Source organism: Polypterus senegalus, chromosome 3 (genome assembly GCF_016835505.1).
Source record: "Polypterus senegalus isolate Bchr_013 chromosome 3, ASM1683550v1, whole genome shotgun sequence".
Classification (NCBI taxonomy): domain Eukaryota; kingdom Metazoa; phylum Chordata; class Cladistia; order Polypteriformes; family Polypteridae; genus Polypterus; species Polypterus senegalus.
Genome location: NC_053156.1, coordinates 104,043,526 through 104,063,052, shown reverse-complemented (window position 1 = coordinate 104,063,052; position 19,527 = coordinate 104,043,526). Strand labels below are relative to the sequence as shown.

The 19,527-nt window shown below is 37.0% G+C and overlaps 1 pseudogene; it reads right to left on the bottom strand.

Annotated features, from left to right (window-relative positions):
• Window positions 1-4,635: 4,635 nt before the first annotated feature.
• On the bottom strand, window positions 4,636-5,374 carry LOC120526808 (annotated as a pseudogene).
• Between the last annotated feature and the right edge of the window lie 14,153 nt (window positions 5,375-19,527).

Here is a 19,527-nt window from a genome sequence, read left to right as displayed (position 1 = left end):
ATAAACATATATATACATATAAACATATATATAAATATATATATAAATATATATATATATACACATCTATACACATATATATACAGTTATATATATATATACACATATACACACATACATATATATACATATACATATATATACACATACTGTATATATACACACACACATATATACATACTGTATATACAACATATATATACAAATCTACATATATATCTACATATATATATATATTAGGGGTGGGACTCGATTAAAAAAATTCATCCAATTAATTAGAGGCTGTGTAAGAATTAATCTTGATTAATCGTATGTAATCGCACACGTAAATTTGCCCCAAATCGCAAATGTTTTTTTTTATTTAAAACGGTTTTAGTGGGCGACAGAATCAAATAATAGACATGGACATGAATATTGTAAACTGAAGCTGTTTTAATTTCTGAAAAAAAGCCTTTAAACTGCATTTGAATTCAAAACAGAAACAAAAATATCATCCCTGGTTAAAATTGGACAGACTTAAAAATAAAGTGGTAGTTTAAGTACTTTAAGTACATTTGCAGAATAGTATTGTCTTTAAATAATAATAACCATAAAGTGCAGTTTTTCTTCTTAAAAAAATAAGTCAGAAACATAAAAGGTAATTTGACCAGCTTACTCTTTAAACTCTGAGTAACATTAGCCAAAATTATTTTGTACATTAGGCTAAAACAGTGTGATCATTGAACATTTTGTAATTAGATGTATTTAGAATTACTAACGGTCACGGAAGTCCAATGATCCCCAGTAAGAGCCACAAAGTCCGCTTTCTGTAATGCATCTAATTTTGCTTGCTTTTCAGTGTGCACAAAACCATGCTTTTATCAAGGCTTTCGGGAAGTCGAAATGATCAGTCGTAGGACGCGCTTTATTCCGACTCTAACATTTTTGTAGCTGTGATGTGTGCATCAGTGTAATGGATGTACCAGGAAATCATGCATTGACAAAAGTTCCCGTTTGCTTGGAATTGAAAGTGTGATTAAATGCGTTATTTTTAACGCGTTATGGAGTACATGCATCGAAGCTTCTCAGCTGTGCTTGTGCTAAGAAAGGGAAAATTTTAAAAATAACGTAACATGATTCTCGTTAACCTAATATTTTTCATACGTCCCAAACCAAGGAGATGCAAGGTAAAATGAATCGGTAGCGTACATAGTCAGTACATCCCTCTCGGAATCGAACCTCAATGTCGGCGTTAGAGGCGAAGACTCTACAATTAGCCACAGCGTGTGGCTTGTCTATGCTAAAGTATGTATTGTAGATCGGGGTATATATATACATTTATATATATACCCGTGTATCGCAGTGGAGAAGTAGAAGTTATGAAAAAGAAAAGGGAACATTTTAAAAATAACGTAACATGATTGTCAATATACAGTAATTGTTTTGTGAGTGTTATTGAATGTTGCTGTCATCAAGGATTTGATTATCATTATTTCTTTCAATCAGGCTCGTATTTGTAGGATGTGTTCAAGTTACATTCCGTGTTTGTCAATCGTTGTAAAGATAAGAGGTTTCATTCATCGATTAGTTCCTTACTGCATCAATAAACAGCTCGTCTTCCTTTTATCTGTGATGTGACAAACTGCATGCACGGGTTTTTTTTACACTGTCTTCCTTTAGCAGGACATTCACTTTTTCCACCGTGTGCTTTGTTTCCGCAGTAGCTGCACTTATGAATATGATTCTATGTATAAGACGCTTCATATTTTTTGCTGCCTTCTCAATTGTGTAATTCGGTTTTGTTCAGCACTCTTTGGAACTGTTGCTTTTGTCTGTGCACTGCGCCAGTTCACGTGAGCAGCTTGGTGTTCTTGCATCGAAGGTTCCCAGCTGTACTGGTGCCATCTCGTGTAATGTCAGCTAAGACCCGGCACTTAAAACTTTCTCTCGCAGTTTCAATGAGTTTGTGCCAAACACCACCCTGACCATCTCATCTTCCTCTGCATAAGCACAGTCCTTCACACGTGAATATTTACCGGCAGTGTTTGTATTGGATTGCCGCTGATGGACGGCCTTATATGGGCAGGCACTAAATTACAAACGCTAGTGGTAGCCTATGAACTTAATTTAATATAAACTTACGGTTCACGCCGTGCTTTGTTTCCGCAGTAGCTGTACTTATGAATATGCTTGTATGCTTCATAATGTTTTTCTGCCTTCTCAATTGTGAAATGGCGTTTTGTGCTGATCGCTGTTTGGAGTTCTTCCTTGTGCTCTACGTACTTACGTAGGAGGCGTGATGATGTCACACGAAACTCCGCCCCCCACGGCCATCTCCAACTCAAGACTCCATTACATTATATGGGGAAAAATAGCTTCCAGTTATGACCCTTATGCGTAGAATTTCGAAATGAAACCTGCCCAACTTTTGTAAGTAAGCTGTAAGGAATAAGCCTGCCAAATTTCAGCCTTCTACCTACACGGGAAGTTGGAGAATTAGTGATGAGTCAGTGAGTGAGTCAGTGAGTGAGTGAGGGCTTTGCCTTTTATTAGTATAGATAACGGGGATGCGAGGAATAAAAACTGTGTCACCTGAGGCACTGCCAGTAAAAAAAATTGCTTCAATTAGGTTGTTTTGTAGAGATGTGACCTGAAGTCTTGTGCCGTTACAAAGTTTCGGTGGCTGTAAGTTTCTCAGTAACATTATTGGTGCCCCAACCTTCAAGATGAGATTATGCTCAGGAGTGCCTTGAGGATTTAGAGTGTTCAGAAACTCTACTGGATAATGAACCGTGTCTTCTACTTCTACAACTGAATCAACAGATTGATATGTTTTTGTTTGTGAAGGTAGTTCTTGAAGTAAAATTTGGTTTATAGTTGTCATGTCATTTTTTGGTGTCAGGATAGCTCTCTCTCTTAACCATGAGACGTATTTTGGTGTAGATTTCGTAGATCGGGGTAAACATTTTGAAGAAGGCTTTGTAAGGTATTCACGATGAGGCAGAGATTTGTAGGAATATTTATTTTACGGTTTTCTTGTATGAAGGTGCCATCACCTATACTCATCAGAAGAGCAGAGAACTCTTCGGCTTTTTTGTCGCATTTCAAATGAACTCTCATGTTTATTTTTAAAGTAACAACATGGATTTTTGGCCACAGGTATGAAGATTTCAGAGATGCTTTAACTTCATCAGTGCGTGTTCCTCTGGGCACGACTGGTAGGGTTTGGCGGAAGTCTCCAGCCAGCAACACTGTCAAGCCTCCCATAAGTTTGTTGGTGTTTCGGATGTCTTGGAGGGTCCTGTCTAAAGCCTCAATACCTGCTCTGTGTGCCATAGTGCATTCATCCCAGACAATAAGCTGACAATGTCGCAGCACTTCAGCCATGTTGCTCTGCTTTGATATGTTACACATGGGGGATTCAGTATGGTTGAGGTTCAGAGGCAGCTTGAAAGCTGAATGAGCAGTTCTGCCACCCTCTAGAAGAGTTGCAGCAATGCCAGAAGAAGCCACAGCTATGGCAATGTTATGTTTTGTTCGGATTTTTGCAAGGAGAAGGTTTATTAGTAATGTCTTACCAGTTCCTCCTGGAGCATCAAGGAAAAAACACTGTGGCAGTGGCAGACGCAACGCTGCTCATGATTTGCTCATAAACTGACTTTTGGTTACTATTTAGCAACTGCTCGTTATTTGTGACTATATTGGCCAAGTGCGAGGTGTTGTAAGATGTCTCTTTCAAGTACTCGGGATTTGACGCAAGTTGTGCCAGTTCTGTTAAAGGTGAAGGCAAACCGTAATGATGAAGAGATTGACCTCCAATAGCAATGACGTAGTTTTCAAGCAACTGTAGACACTTGTTATAGATCAAATTTAACCACTGGTGGACTTCTGTTCGTATATGATCTCTTTCAGTCTGTCTCCTAACATCTTCTGCTATGCTGTCTTTATGTTTTTCCCATAGGTTTAAGGGGTTTTCCATTTGGCAGAACACCAACATGACAGCAAATAGTTCACGGATCTTTTGAGGTGAGTGAGATAGAGTAACTTCCTGTAGAGTCTCGTCCCAGTTGATATCGTCATGTAATAAACCGAGTGCCCTGCAGGCTGACTTATAGGTCGGATGTAGGACACCATCAACTGTTCTGAGAGATTTGAAAGATGTGGGACCTGTGATTTTGTTGAGCAGCAGTCGAAGATGGTAGCATTCAGAGTTATTGGGTGTACAGTGTAGACCCGTCCCATTACATTATCCTATTTCACTCCCGAATATCCTGGTACAGGGTTGCCCTGTTTCCTTCGACGAAACATGTTGTTTGCCCACACATAATATGATGGAATTTCATTATAATGAAGTTGTTTAGCAAAATCATCGTGTTTGCAAAGGTCAAAGAACGCTAAAAGGGTCGTTTGTGGTGGATTGTGTACTTTATTGGCAACATTGCCTTCTGTGAAATAAATTCTTTGTCCGTTCTCAAGATGCACAGCAAAATGAACGACCAGAGGGAAATGTTCGTGAATGGGAAAACAGAAAATGCGCCAGGCTGCTTCAGAGCTACTAATGTAACGACCAGCTTCGTATCGAGATACTTCGTCATTTTGATTTTGTATTGTAAATACTGCCTGGTCACTTCCCTTGTTAACATACTTGCAGATGTATTTGATCGATTTTACTGCATTGCAAAATTCGACATTGATGTGAGCATTGAAGAAGCGGGACAGCACAGGACTATAAGGGACCCCCCATCTGTTGTCGATATCTACTCCTTTGATGTTAATTGTATGACCTTCATCAGCATGTGCGCGCTGGCGGTACTGAGGGTAACCATCTTCTCCGGTCTGAGTTTGTGATGAATGGACGCGGGTACTTCTTAGTGCATATTCTGTTGATCATGCAGGGGAGGTTGATAATGTGAGGTCCACGTGGGCCGTGAATCATGTTGGATTTTACTATTTTGTGTAGGGCAGGGTCAGTCTGTGGATCAGGAATTTCTGCATGGATGAGCTGATCGATGAGAGCTGGTTTAATCCTATCCTTTAGCCACAATAGAATGTGTGCATGGGGAATACCTCACTTTTGCCACTCTATGGTGTACATGTAGCAATTTGTACAGCCGAAAATGTTACTCTTCGTGAGTAAGTCTATGATTTTGCGAATCTTGAGATGAAATACACGACTGATAAGGTTGTGGCGATCACGAGGTTTTTGACGTGGAAAGAGAATTTTAGTGATCTCAGGCCATTTAGGATTGCAAGTAAATGTAATGAATAAGTCAGGGCGGCCATAACGACAAACATATGTCATTGCGTCTTGTGTATGTTCGTGCATATAGCGAGGTCCTCCAGTGAAGGAAGATGGTAATATCACAGCTTGACCAAGTTCTGTTAAATCAGTGTCGTTTTTGTCAATAGCATCTTTTAAGTGAACGTAATTTTCAGCCCGTAGTTTTTTTTTATTTAGTCTGATATAATTTAGTCTTTCGGATTCAATTTTTGCGTACATATCAACTAAAAACTGATTTAATAAAGTTCGGAAGAAAAGGATATTATTAGCATGATGTTGTCTGATCATAAGCCGGTATGAATAGAAGTTTGCTGCAGAGACGGTTTTGTTCATAGGCAACTTACTAGCAGCATGAACTTGAGGTATAGACACAGAATAGCCGTCTTCACCATAGCAGAACATGAGAGGATATTGAAGTGCATCATAGGATCTGTGGGTTTCTTTAATGTGTTGCAGTTTATTGTCTCTGGTTTTCAAGACAATATCTCTATTGTTGAACGTTTGCCCAATGGTGACAACACCAATTTGATGTACTGTGGGTTTATTAAATCTGCCTTTGTGTGCATGTAATGGACAACTTTGAAGTCTTTGTCATCATCTGAAATACTGTCCTTTGTGGAGTGAAAATCCTGGATGTAAGTGTTACAGTCATGGAGCATTTTTTGTAATTGCTTGACCAGGGGCATGTTAAGTCCAGAAAAATTAGCGCAGCGGATTTGTGCTTCCTTTTCATCGTTCCCGACGAAATAAATTTGCAAAAATTTGTGTTCCTCACTTGGCATAGGTAAAAGACTGCCAATCAAGTGATACACTTGTCCCTGAACTTTAAATGAAGGCATAAAATTTCCCTCAACGATTTGGTTAGCACCAAATGATGTCATTTGAAATGCGCTGTTGTACTTTCAAATGTTGTTCAAGAAATGCTCACTTTGAGGATGTTCGCCATTTAACAGGCCCTCAAGAAGGTGAGGAAGCTTACATAAAGGAGTGAGAGAGACTTTACCACCGTTACAGCACAAACCAGGAGACTCGCATTTACACTTCTTTGCTTGACAGTAGTCACAGTGAACATCCATGGATCCAATGTGTACTGTTTTGTCAGACTCATAATGTATGTTTGGGTCGTACGCAAATCCACAATTGGCTTTTTTGAGCCAAACCTGTTGTTTTCGTATGAGCTGCTTTTCATTATTGGGATCGTATCTAGAAACAGAAGCTCTATTAACTTGTGGATTTGCCTCCGTGTATTTAGCGACAGCGTCTCTATGAACTTGTGGATTCGCTTGCGAGTATTTAGCTACAGCGTCCCTAGTAACTTGTGGATGTTGTTGTGAGTATTTAGCGACAGCGTCCTTATTAAGTTGTGGATGTGCTTGCGAGTATTTAGCGAAAGCGTCCCTATTAACTTGTGGATGTGCTTGCGAGTATTTAGCGACAGCGTCCCTATGAATTTGTGGATTTTTCTGCGAGTATTTGGCAGCAGCTGCACAAAGTTGATTCCGTCTAGCTGTATCAGAAAATCTACCACAACGTCTGATACGCCTCCTTTTTACTGTGTTCTCACAGCTTGGATTGCCGCTGTCATAATCAGCTGGATTTGTGTTGAAGTGACATTCAGCATGTGTCAATCGATGTAAGCATACAATTGGCTTCATCAATAACTTCACATCCAGCTTTTGAGAGTTGAAATATTCATAAACATCAAAGTGTCCACTACTCAAATTGTCACCTGTGAATCTAAGATGTTTAAGAGGCATTGACGGTTCTCCAAAGGTGTAAAATATTTTCCCATTTCGTTACACTTGAAAGCGACAACCAAACAATTCAGAGGCAGCCATCAACTCACATGCAGAACCATAGGTGAAAGGCTTAAGCATTTCAGTCTTATAGTGCTCCTGTGTACTATAATTATCTCCTGTACCATCATCAGTCCACACTTTGAACCTCTCCCAGTCATTTAATACATAAGACACAATGTCGTTGCGGATATCAAAAGTGAGCCTGATATGTCCGTGCAATATGTAACACAGAGAATGGAAAAGGCAGGCGCCATCTCCAGTCATGGACACCACTCGGTAAGTGATAGTGCTTTAATTGATGGTGATCACGTCGATAGACATTTTAATAGGGGTACAATTGGAAGAATAAAGGGAATGGGTACTTGATCAGTAAATAAAGTATAAAATACGTACACAATAACTATAACAATCGTAATAAATGAACAATAAAACAGCAGAGAACCCGTGGATTAAATAAAAAGGCTGCTTAGTTGGCGAAGCAAGGAAAAACGACGGCCTTATATGGCGTGTGTTTATAAAACAGCGCAGAAACTGTGTGAAGGCTGCTTCACAAAAAAACTGTGGAGCACCTTATATGGGCAGACAGTCAGGTAAAGAAAGTGAATGAAATAACCCATCCATCCATCCATTTTCTAACCCGCTGAATCCGAATACAGGGTCACGGGGGTCTGCTGGAGTCAATCCCAGCCAACACAGGGCACAAGGCAAGAACCAATCCTGGGCAGGGTGCCAACCCACCGCAGGACACACACAAACACATCCACACACCAAGCACACACTAGGGCCAATTGAGAATCGCCAATCCACCTAACCTGCATGTTTTTGGATTGTGGGAGGAAACCGGAGCGCCCGGAGGAAACCCACGCAGACACGGGGAGAAGGATGGCCGAGTGGTCTAAGACGCCAGACTTAAGGAATGAAATAACTATAATCGTAATAAACAAACAAAACAACAGCAGAAAAGCTGTGGATTAAATAAAGGAAATGGGTACCTGAACAGTAAACTAAGTGTAAAATACCTACACAATAACTATAACAATCGTAATAAATGAACAATAAAACAGCGGAGAACCCGTGGATTAAATAAAAAGGTTGCTTCGTTGGCGAAGCAAGGAAAAAGGACTTTCTTATATGTCGTTCGTTTATAAAACAGTGCAGAAGCTGTGAGAAGGCTGGTTCCTTGGCGAAGCAAGGAAAGGAATGAAGACACCGCAGCGAACACAGAAGAGAACCCGTGGATTAAATAAAACCTACACAATAACTATAAAAATCGTAATTAATGAACAATGAAACAGCAAAGAACCCGTGGATTAAATAAAAAGGCTGCTTCGTTGGCGAAGCAAGGAAAAAGGACTTTCTTATATGTTGTTCGTTTATAAAACAGTGCAGAAGCTGTGAGAAAGCTGCTTCCTTGGTGAAGCAAGGAAACGAATGAACACACCACAGCGAAGAACAGCCTTATATGGGCAGGCAGTCAATTACGTGGGAGGCGTGATGATGCTAGACGCAAGATGCAACCGCCTCACATGGCGACCGAGCTGCCCACTATGGCCGTATACAGTATACAAAAGAAGGTTCCAGTTACGACCATTACAAATAGAATTTCGAAATGAAACCTGCCCAACTGTTAGGAAGCAGTAAGGAATGAGCCTGCCAAATTTCAGCCTTCCACCCACATGGGAAGTTGGAGAATTAGTGATGAGTCAGTGAGTGAGTGAGTCAGTGAGGGCCTTGCCTTTTATTAGTATAGATAAGACAGAAAAAAATGACATATAGAAGTCTGCGCATATTGTCAGAAACTAACCCAAAATATATAAACCTGGACTTGTTAGAATGGATACACTTACAAATGACTCTCTATAGCCAACAGTTTTGCATCCATATTCTTAAAATCAAAAGACTTGAAACTCTGACATAGAGAAGGGCTCAAACATCACTTTAAGAATTAAGTAGTGACTCTGGAATTTAAATAATTTAATGGAAAGGTTTCCTTGGTCATATCAAAAAGGGCAAGCGATAATTGTTTCCAAAATAAGGAAATTACATCAAAAGGTGGTCTATCTAACCTAGATGCTTTCCTATGACTTAAAGTCCAAAATCTCCTAAAGTTTAGATGAGATGGTGGCATCTAAAAGAGATACCTGGTCTGTCAGACAGGATAGGTTATCAACAAATTATTTGAAATCAGCAAGGTGGGTGCTGGAGGATTCAACAAACAAATTTCACATCAAAATAAAAAATAATTATCTGAGGGTATTTTAAATTGAACCAGATATAATATGGGTAAACGGGATAGAGTCATCCTTCCTGATTCTGCATATAAATAGTCTACTTGGCACAGATGCATAATAACAAATCTTACATAGAGAACTTGAAGCTCTGCTCTCTGAAATAAAAGAACATTTAGCTCACAGCTGCTATTGACAATTAGAAGTTTATGATTATTATTGACTACAATGGGTCACATCTTTTCCAGGCATAAGAGCTGGGATTCAAGTCCAGCTATTTAGCAGAGTGTCAAGTCTGCAAGGTGTAAAGAGAAAGAAAGAGTACATCTCCAAATATGGCTTATAATTTAATACCAAATAGTGCTAATATTGTGTATATATTGTGTATTGTTTACTTTAACAGTGAGTTGTTTGCAAAAAAAAGTTTATTTTTGAGAATTACGTTATTGCTAAAAATTTCCTCCTTGAAACACAGGGTATCAGATGTGATTGGTATGACTGCAAGAGGCAAACATTATGACTGAAGCAAAAAAAGTTAATGAAGCATCTAAAATATTTGGCTGAGGGTAATAGCAATTAGATTGAATCCACTAATATAAGATTTGCAGTAAATGTACCTAAAAAAAGTGTAGAATGAGGAGTTTTCGTGTCAATTTGAGGGGAGCTCATACTTGAAGAATTCAAAAAAATAACAGCTGAGGTTAAGAAAGGAGGGGTTTGATATGGTGTTGTAAATGCCAAACGGGATGGTTATCATGACTAGGAGATGGGAAGGTTCCTAACCCAGACAGGAAGCCCCAGTTGGATGGATGGACATCCAGACTAAGAAGGAAGAAGGTTCTTCACCCAGATGAGATGCCTCAAGTGGATTGACAGGCGTCCCAGCCAGATGTGTTATCAGTACCTTTCTGGCCACGTTTATTGAAGCCTTTTGACTGTGCAACTGCAATTGTGTTCTGGGTTTCAGGAACTGCAGTGCACTCTAGTGTCCAGAGGGTATAGCTGTTAAGTAGTACAATCAACAATTTTTAATCACCTAGATCTTCTTGCAAGTAGCAAAATCTAGAAAGATCTCTACAGTTTGAATGCATATTTTTATTACATGAAAGCTGTGCCTAAGGTGGAGAAGCCATACATATATGGTGATGATGGAGAAGGTCCAGCATGCACAGGCACCTGAATTCAAGACCCAGACACCTCATGAATTTATATTAAGCTTAGTCATAGTCACTGTCAAAAAATAGGCAAAAAGGAGATCACATGAAACAACAGCCAAAAGAAAATCTGGCATATAACAAGTCCATCAGTCAACAATAAACACCACTGGCCCATTCCACTCAGTCATCCACCCAAAACCACCTGAATATCTCCCCTGTGCATAGCGCATCCTATAATCAAAACTATAATAAACCTCATAAACCCCTAACTGTAATGGATTTTTGCCACCTTTAAAATATAACTCAGTCATTGTCTTATAGCATATTTTCCAGTTCTTCAATGACCGTTCCTCTAAGAGCCCTGGTTTTCTATGTACATCTCAAAGACGTTCATGTCAGGCTAATAAGCAATTCTAAATTACCTCAGTTTGAGCATGTCCAAGAATGGTCTGAGTTATAGACTTGAATCCTGTCTCGGGTAGATTTGTACCTTGCACTCAGTCAGCGAGTTTGAAAATATTATGAGTTTGAGAATGTCATACAAGTATTTAGGAAGCTGAGATTTCCAAATTTTACTCAGAGAAAAAGGAGCTAAAATAAATAGAAAAATGTTAATCATGTCTACTCACTATATACAGTATATTTTTTGTGAGAAGATAAATGTATATTTCTTTTTATGATTTGAAATAAATGGTTTTCATTATTTGTCAAATGTAGACCATCATGTGCTTTGTGAAAATCATAAATTGTTGGCTGAATCGACTGGAGGTAATTACTTCCTTATTTCCTTTGTGTGTCTTACATGCACTTAAAACTGATGACAAGTGAAGCTTGGAAAAGGTCTAGCTATTAAAATGTTAAAATTGTGCATTACTGACATGTTTTTACTACTATTGTGTGTCTTTAAAAGTGATGAACTAAATAAATTGCTTTCTGCATTGGCATATAAGAGCACAATGATTTAAAATGTGCACATTTGTTTGGGGATATATATTTATGTGTAAAGAAGTTATAAGAAATATTCAGATTTTTAGGACCTTTTCACACAGCATTGCATCCTGAAATTTGGAGATTTGGTCAGCAATTAAACAAAAAAACATTATACATTCAAAATTATTGGCTAAAAACTATTTTAGAATTCTACTTAAATAGAATAATGTCACCAAAGTCACGAACAAACACCATGACTCTACGACCCCTCAGCTGTCTCTCTTCAAGGTAATGCTCCTGAGTTGCATGTTTCTAAAAAATAAACATGCCATAAGAGCAATCTATTTTGCTTATTTCATGTAAACGAACATGACAGATAAGATCCTCATAAGCAGTCCTTTTAACTGTTGCAAAGCTACCTGTCATTCTGCTTTGTAACACCCACATTGTTGCAGACTTTAAATTAAATTATTAAATAAATAACAAATAGCTATCTATCAGTCTGCTTCTATACATAATTAGCCTGGCCCATCAGAAAACACATCCATTTAGACTCAGCCAGAAAAATGATTAAATAACACTTTTTGAGAGTGGACCCTACATGATTCACAATTTAACTGTATCATTTTAATCTCAATTAGTGTATGTAACATATGATATAGAAATAATCTAAAAACAGTGAAATTCAAATAATGAATCATTTAATTTAAGAAATGAGTAACAGTACATGTGAATGTCTACAGTATACAGTATTTAGAGCTATACATTAGTCTCCCTTCTCTTTTGTTTCCAAAACACTGGGAGCACCAATAATTTTCTTTGTTTCTGTTTGGCAGAGGCATGTCAGATATAATTTCCACATAGGTAATTTCACTGACACTCTTTGGCTTTAAGCAGCAAATTAAGTCAGTAGATGTTGAACTGTATCCTTTCCTTCTTCCTTGCACATTTATATGTTTGTCAGTTTGTACCGTCAGTCCCTACTCATTCTAACTCATCTAATGCAGGACCCTATTCTGACCTGGATGTACCAAGTTTTATGGCATAGCTCACTGTTTCTCAGTTGGAGAGCCTCCAGAATTGATACAGGGTCTTTTTCTTATGTTTCCTTACTTTTGATTCTTAGGCCTTAACAATTCTATGTGTAAGAAGCCTAGGTCTTCCATCTTTAAAGCCTAGTTTCAGCCTAGATCTCTTTTTTCCACCTCCACTGTCCCTATTGGATGAATAAACATCCTAAATTAAATCTCTTAAATTCTGATCTCTTACTTCAACTTCCACTGACATTTACTTAAAAATTGTAATTGATAACATTGTCTGTTTAATTTCAGGTGCTTGGGTTTGACCTTGGATTGCTCTTTCTCCTTTAATCATTACATCTTGCCTGAAGAAGGGGCCTGTTGCCTCGAAAGCTTTCATATTGTAATCTTTTTAGTTAGCCAATAAAAGGTGTCATTTTTCTTGGCTTTTCTCTTCTTTAATCAACACATTTATTTCTTCACTAACCCAATTTTGCTCTTTCTTCTCTTAGCATCCAAAAGACTTTTTCTCTCCACTATGCCATTCATAATAATCTGTTCCTCACTTCTCCCATAGTACTCTGGTGTCTTGCTATTGATTTTGCATTGTTATTAAGACCGAGTTATAAAAGCATTGCTCTGACTAACAGGTTATATAACATAACTTTGCTCATAAATACCACAAACCTGTAGTCTCCCCATATGTCCCTTTAATTGGTGTCTGCTCTGCTTCAGCCTGTATACTACATATTCTTTTTCCTAGAAGTCCAGTTGAAATGCTTAATTCTTGCTTTCAAGTTATGGAATGAGCTTCCTATTAACCACCCCAATGACTGCTGTTGTGGTAATGTTCAGATTTCTCTTTAAGATACTCCTCTTAGGCAGTCTGGAGTGCTTCATTAAGCGTTCCTCTGGACAGCTATAGTTTATTTTGACTCATCAGATTACTTTTCTTATAGGACTAAGTGAAGTTATAAGGGTTATGAGGTATAATTTTAATATAATTTTTATTTGTTCACTATGTGCTTTCTAATTAACACTATGTAGAGTATATAGTTTTTTAAGGGAGACAACCATATGCTGTCTGCTAAATAAAGAATTACTTTAAAACTTATAATCTTCAGAAGTAATCCTTGCTCTTCCAATATTGATTCCTCTGATGAATAAATACGTAACAGTGGACTGGGGTTTAATCCACCTAGTGTTAGCAAAGTTCAGTCTGTACTATAATGCATGAGATTTTTGAAATCATTAAAAAAATTTGTCATGCATGTGCATAAGTGGATCATTTGAGGCGTGTAAAACACCACTCTCAGACGAGAGGGTGCACTGCTGCTAATCATGTCCTCTTTCATTCTCTACACAGTACCGAAAAGATGCCCAGTGAGGGCAACTTACTCCACCCCTTCCGATCTCCCACCTATAAATCATGGGGTCACCAGAAGGAGACATTACTCTGTGAACAGTGCACAATGCAGGACTGAGTCCCTATATTGTGACTAAAGGAAGGAACACTGCACCTAACAGCTCTTTATTTTGCTGCTTTTTGATTTCTATTTTATGCCACAAACCATCCATTTTGTTTAAACTTTGCCTTTGATTAAACAAGGATGACAGGGTTGGCACCCCAAAATTTATTACTTAGACTTGTTCCTTACTTGACCACAAAGTAAACACACATATAAAATAGGTGCTATACACCTGATTGCTGGACATCCCGTACTCAGGAAATTAGTTGCAAAATGCAGAGAAAAACCGTTTTAATGATACCAGCTTCTGAAAAACAGATGTGGCTTGAGCCCCATCGCTAGATCCATTTCCACTTATGCCAATTATACTGTTGCATACCATTGTTCAATTTTGACAGTATCAGACAGGGGATGAGCAAAGGATGCTAGAACTGAGTATGATAATAGTTGTAAGGTATACATGGCTCTATTAAACTTTTTTAACTCCATTAAATCCTTTATGTGTAACTTAATAAGCAGAATTATTTAAAAGATTAGCAAGATTACAACATTTCATAAAGCCACTGAATCATATAATGCAGCTAACTGAGGAGAGAAGGCAGCCAATGGCTCTGCCTGTCAGTTGTTCATACTTAAGAGCGACAAACCGCACCTTTATTGGTAAGCTAGCTGGAGAGAACAGACATCCATTCCCTTTGAACAAAATCAAGAACATTTCAAAAAACCTAAACCTAAACTTTTCTGAGATTTTCTATACGAGAGCCATTAGTTTCTTAATTAAAAACATACCTTTTTTCTATTGTCTTTTGCAAATGTGCTCCTTGATGAGCAACATCTCCTCCTGCCCTCTCAAATCAAAGCTACAACCAAGAATGCTCATTCAGCTACTGTATATGCTGTTATACTTATGTCTCATGTGTACAGGTGAAAAATAAATAAATAAACAAAATAAATGGTAGTTTCATACTGTAAGAAAAATATCCTACAAAATACTTACATAGATAAAACTGCATCCCTGCATTAGCATCAGTTCACATCTGAGGGATGGGTATAATAGTCAAATAACAGTGATAAAAGGTAAATGCATTTTAAAAGTAGTCAAAATTGTCTTGGGCCATTGACAGTCACTAACTATTTTTATTTGCATTTTTCGTAGGTGTGAAAATAATTGCCACAATTGGACTAAAATTTCACACACAATTATGCTCGATCTAAGAAAAACATTACATTTGTGCACTTGAGGATGGTCAACTATTGTATTAATCTGATTTTCTCCATAACCTATGCCCCATTAAATATTTGACCTTAAAATGTAAAAGAGCTGTGGATCTCCACTTCACTTAATTGCAAAATCTATCTGCTATTACTAAATTTTCTAAAGATTTTATAGGTGTGGCCAAAGTAGCTGGTAGTTTTTGTAGTAGCAGTTGCTCTGTACAGAGTACAGTAAGTTCCATTTTACCAGTTCATAAGGTGTAACATCCTCTAATAAAGATTAAAAACATTGGGCCACAAGAGATTGTTTCTTCAGCTATCTATACTGTATACAGTATGTCTGTCTGCCTGCCTGTCTATTCCTTATACAAACCCTAAACCCTTTGACTGATCTGGACCACATTTTGGATAGTTACTTTTTAGGACCATGCAAACATGATAGACTACTTTGGAGCTCAACATTTTGGGTTTTGTAGCAATTAGATTAAGTTCTTTTTTTGTTTAATATAAAAATCAATTATTACACCAGTTATTTACTGAATATTAGGCTCTGTGTAAATGTAGCTATAGTCAGATCACCTAGGGTATTAACATACTGAAGCAGTAGTAGTAGCGTTGACATTTTATCACTTTTCACTGGACACATTTATGCACATAAAGTAACAATACAACTACCCTTAGTACTAGTAATACTACATCTAAAAAAATATCCTTGATTGTTGCTGTTTTGGATAATCTTATATCTGTCCCTCTGTCCCTAACCTATGTCTTTAAAGCAAAATTTAATAAAGAGTGGTTTTTAACAGTTCAATGAACACTTGAATAAAAGTTAGATCTAATCATAGCATAGAAAAAACTCTAAATAGAATATTAACCAGGAACATATTGGTCCATCCTGTCTTAGACCTGACAGCCCTGCATGACCATACCAATACATACTAATATGTATTATGTTGTTATACTTAGCTGCCATGATAAACAAGAATGTATAAAAATGCTTAACTTATCAAACAGTTGTTGAAGATTAAACAATATGCTTAGCAAATTCAGTTTGCTTTTGTGATACTATGGAAGGGAGCACTTTTTGTATTCTTTTCTGCTAAAACTTTCTTTAAGTAACTATTCAGTAGCAAGATTGGCCTGTAAGAAGATCGCACTCAAGAGAATCTTTATTTTTCTAAAGAGAAACAGTGATTGATACTTGGCAAGGAGTGTTTAGTAAAATATTGTCTACCTGACTTTCATTGAATATATAATAAAATTTCAATCAAATCATTTTAAATAGTGCAACTCTTGGATTAAGGCATGTTTTCACCAAATATATATCATTCAGCAGGGAAGAGGTTTGTCTGGTTGTAAGACTTCCACATATCCATGCCTACTTCCAAAAAATGATGTCATTTTATTTAGAAATGTTCATCTCTTAGGTGGCATCTATTGTGAGATACAGTGAAGTACATTAGAATAAAAGAAAACCAACTGACAGTGTGCAATATATTACCATGTAGCCTAATCCTTGTCATTCTATACCACAGATTCTCAGATGGCTACTATCTCCAAATGCAGTTTTAACTAACTTTTTCAGAGTTTTCTTTGTCTAATTGATATTTTCTGAATTTGCTGCAGCGCAGGGTCTTGGGTAGACAGATCAAATAATGAAAGCATCATATACAAGATAGGATTCATCCCTGTACCTCAGAGAATACTGACTCCTGGGGCCATGGCAGAATGTCTTTGATCAGTAAAAGTAAACTGAGTCCCCAAAGGAAACACAAGCAAATTAAACCAAGACTCAATTTAAAGAGCAGCAGTGCAATACTAATAATATGAATTGGTATAATGGGAGAGTCATGATAGTTGAGTTCAAAGCTGGTAGTATATTTCAGATGAAACAAACATTTTTAAAATTTATTCACTTTTTTCTTGGTTTGCAGACTATTGGTGAGGTTTGGCACAAGGTTATTATAGTTAACGAAAACTAAAATCAAAACTGAAACTATTACTAAAAAAACATTTTTGTAAACTGAAATAAAATAATTAACAAAACTGAAATGAACAACTAAAACTAAATGAAACTATTAAAGTAGCTGGAAAAACTAACTGAAATAAAATAATAATTTACTAAACATAATTTTAGTTTTCGTTTTTGAATTAATTTTCTTGCTGTTAGTTCTTAACTCTTATAACTTTTAACTCTAAAACTGAAAGACATCCACCACGAGCCACCTGCACATATTTATCCAGTGAATGGTGGCTGGTGAAGGAGGCTGGGTGTTCACAAAGCATTTACAGTGACAGAATGAACTGAATACGCGTGTAAAGCATATGGAATAGAAAGTGATTTACGTGTCACCTTTCTTTGTACTTGTTGTATATCAAAATGTAATTCAAATGCCTGAAATCGGAATGTGCTACTCAACAAACTTTTCTGTATGGACAGAAAAATCACGAGTGAGTAACATTTCAGTTTATTTCTCAGGTGCCTGCTTTTTGTTGACAGTAATTCACCTGCCACTCGAAGTATACAAAGTATAGAGAAAGTATACTAATCATGAAAAAAATACATATTTCATACCAGGGATTTTTTCTGCCTTGCATCCAAACATGCTTGGGTAGGCTCCAGGTTCCTGTGATTCTGCTCTGGATAAACAGGTTTAGATAATGTATATATTGTTCTTAATCTCAGATGCTGTCTCTGTCATTTTGTGCCTGTCCATACTCCTATTACCTGCTCTTCCTCTGCACATTAAGGATTTACTGTTCTAATACATGGGCTATTCAAGTCTCACTGTCCCTAACCTTCACACTACATGCTTGTTTTTCTGTTTCCCTCAATACAGCTAGGTGGGGTCTGCACACTGATTGAAGCCTAAGAGCCCTGTTCTTCCTTAACTGTAATTTTCGTGGTCACACCTGTCACAACACAGTAGAATCTCTTTTCTTATTTTTTTTATATCTTTCCAGGCCTGCAGGTGCAAAATTCTGTCTATAAATTGTTTGTGCCTGAGATGAAATCAGAGATCAATATGGCTGGTAGAAAATAACAAAGCCCAGTGTTTGAGATTTTTGAATGAAATATTGAAGGCATTCATTATAAGCACATTGTCGTTGGAGCAGGATATGTTGTGTGCTGTACACATTTAGAGTAAAAAACCCTCACACCTTAAAATTCACCTAAAGCTCTTTACAAATTGGCCCATTCTGGGCAATAAAAGGAAAAGAAAAAAGTGCCATCAGTCAGCGCAGATTTGTTCAGCACAAATGACATACAAAATATTAAAACAATTATACAATTGTGTAAAATTGTTCATATTTAGTACCTGGTTTTGATTATGCTTGTTTTTATCAGACAAAAACAAAACCAAATAGTAAGGTGTGTTGTGTAGTGTAGCAAACTTCCACTAACATTAAACTCATATTATATCCAAACCCATTAAGTGTATAGTTCTGTCTCATTGTGACACAAAAACTAAACTCCATAGTAGCTCTTTAACCATACTATAATTACTAAAACTAAAACTGAAACTAATATATATATATAAATAAAATAGAAATGTCTATGTAAAATAAAAACTAAACTAAAACTAAAAATACACGATGAAGGAAAACTAAAACTAAACTGAATTTCCAAATAAGGTCATATAAAATATAGAAATAAAAACTAATATAAAAAGGCAAAACTATAATAACCTTGGTTTGGCAGTTACGGATATCATTTGAAGGTTTTATTATTCTATTATTATATGTGAAACATGTGCCACACTTGGTAGTGTGTAGAAAGATAGCAGGCTGGCACGTTGTCCACTTAGGGATTCAACCTGGCATGGAAAAATCAAAGAAAATTCAAGTTCACAACACTGGTGGAATTTTTACAATTTAAGTCATAATTACCATTGCTGAATCTCTTGTCCCCTTTTCTTTATTTTTATTGTGGACTGTAAGCAAGGCTAACTTAAGATTCCCATGGGCCCTAGGGTGATGAAAGTCAAATACCCCCTCAATACCTCAACTAGGCAAGCACATATATTTACACACCCCATATGTCAATAGTAAATCAGATACAGGCACTGGCAAAGAAAATGCCAAAACTTTATATCAGGACATCTTCACCTTCCTTTTTTGTTTATTTGTATATTACAATGAACATAACAAATGAATTGGTGAGTACAACATCACATCTACAGGGAATCAACTTTCTTCTAATAGCACAGTTATAAAACATTCTTTAAACATTTTAATAAGCTTAAGACACTTTGTGGAAAAAAGTATTATGTAAATCAGCATTTGGGGTTTGCATATTTGCACCATTACAAATGAAAGACCATATAGAGGGATTCCTTCATTCTGTTTTGGCAAGCCTAATCTCCTACAGTGTTCTTGTTGCCTTCCACATTATTGCTTAACACTAGAATTACCAAAGCCTGCCAAAACCCCGTTATACTGACCCACC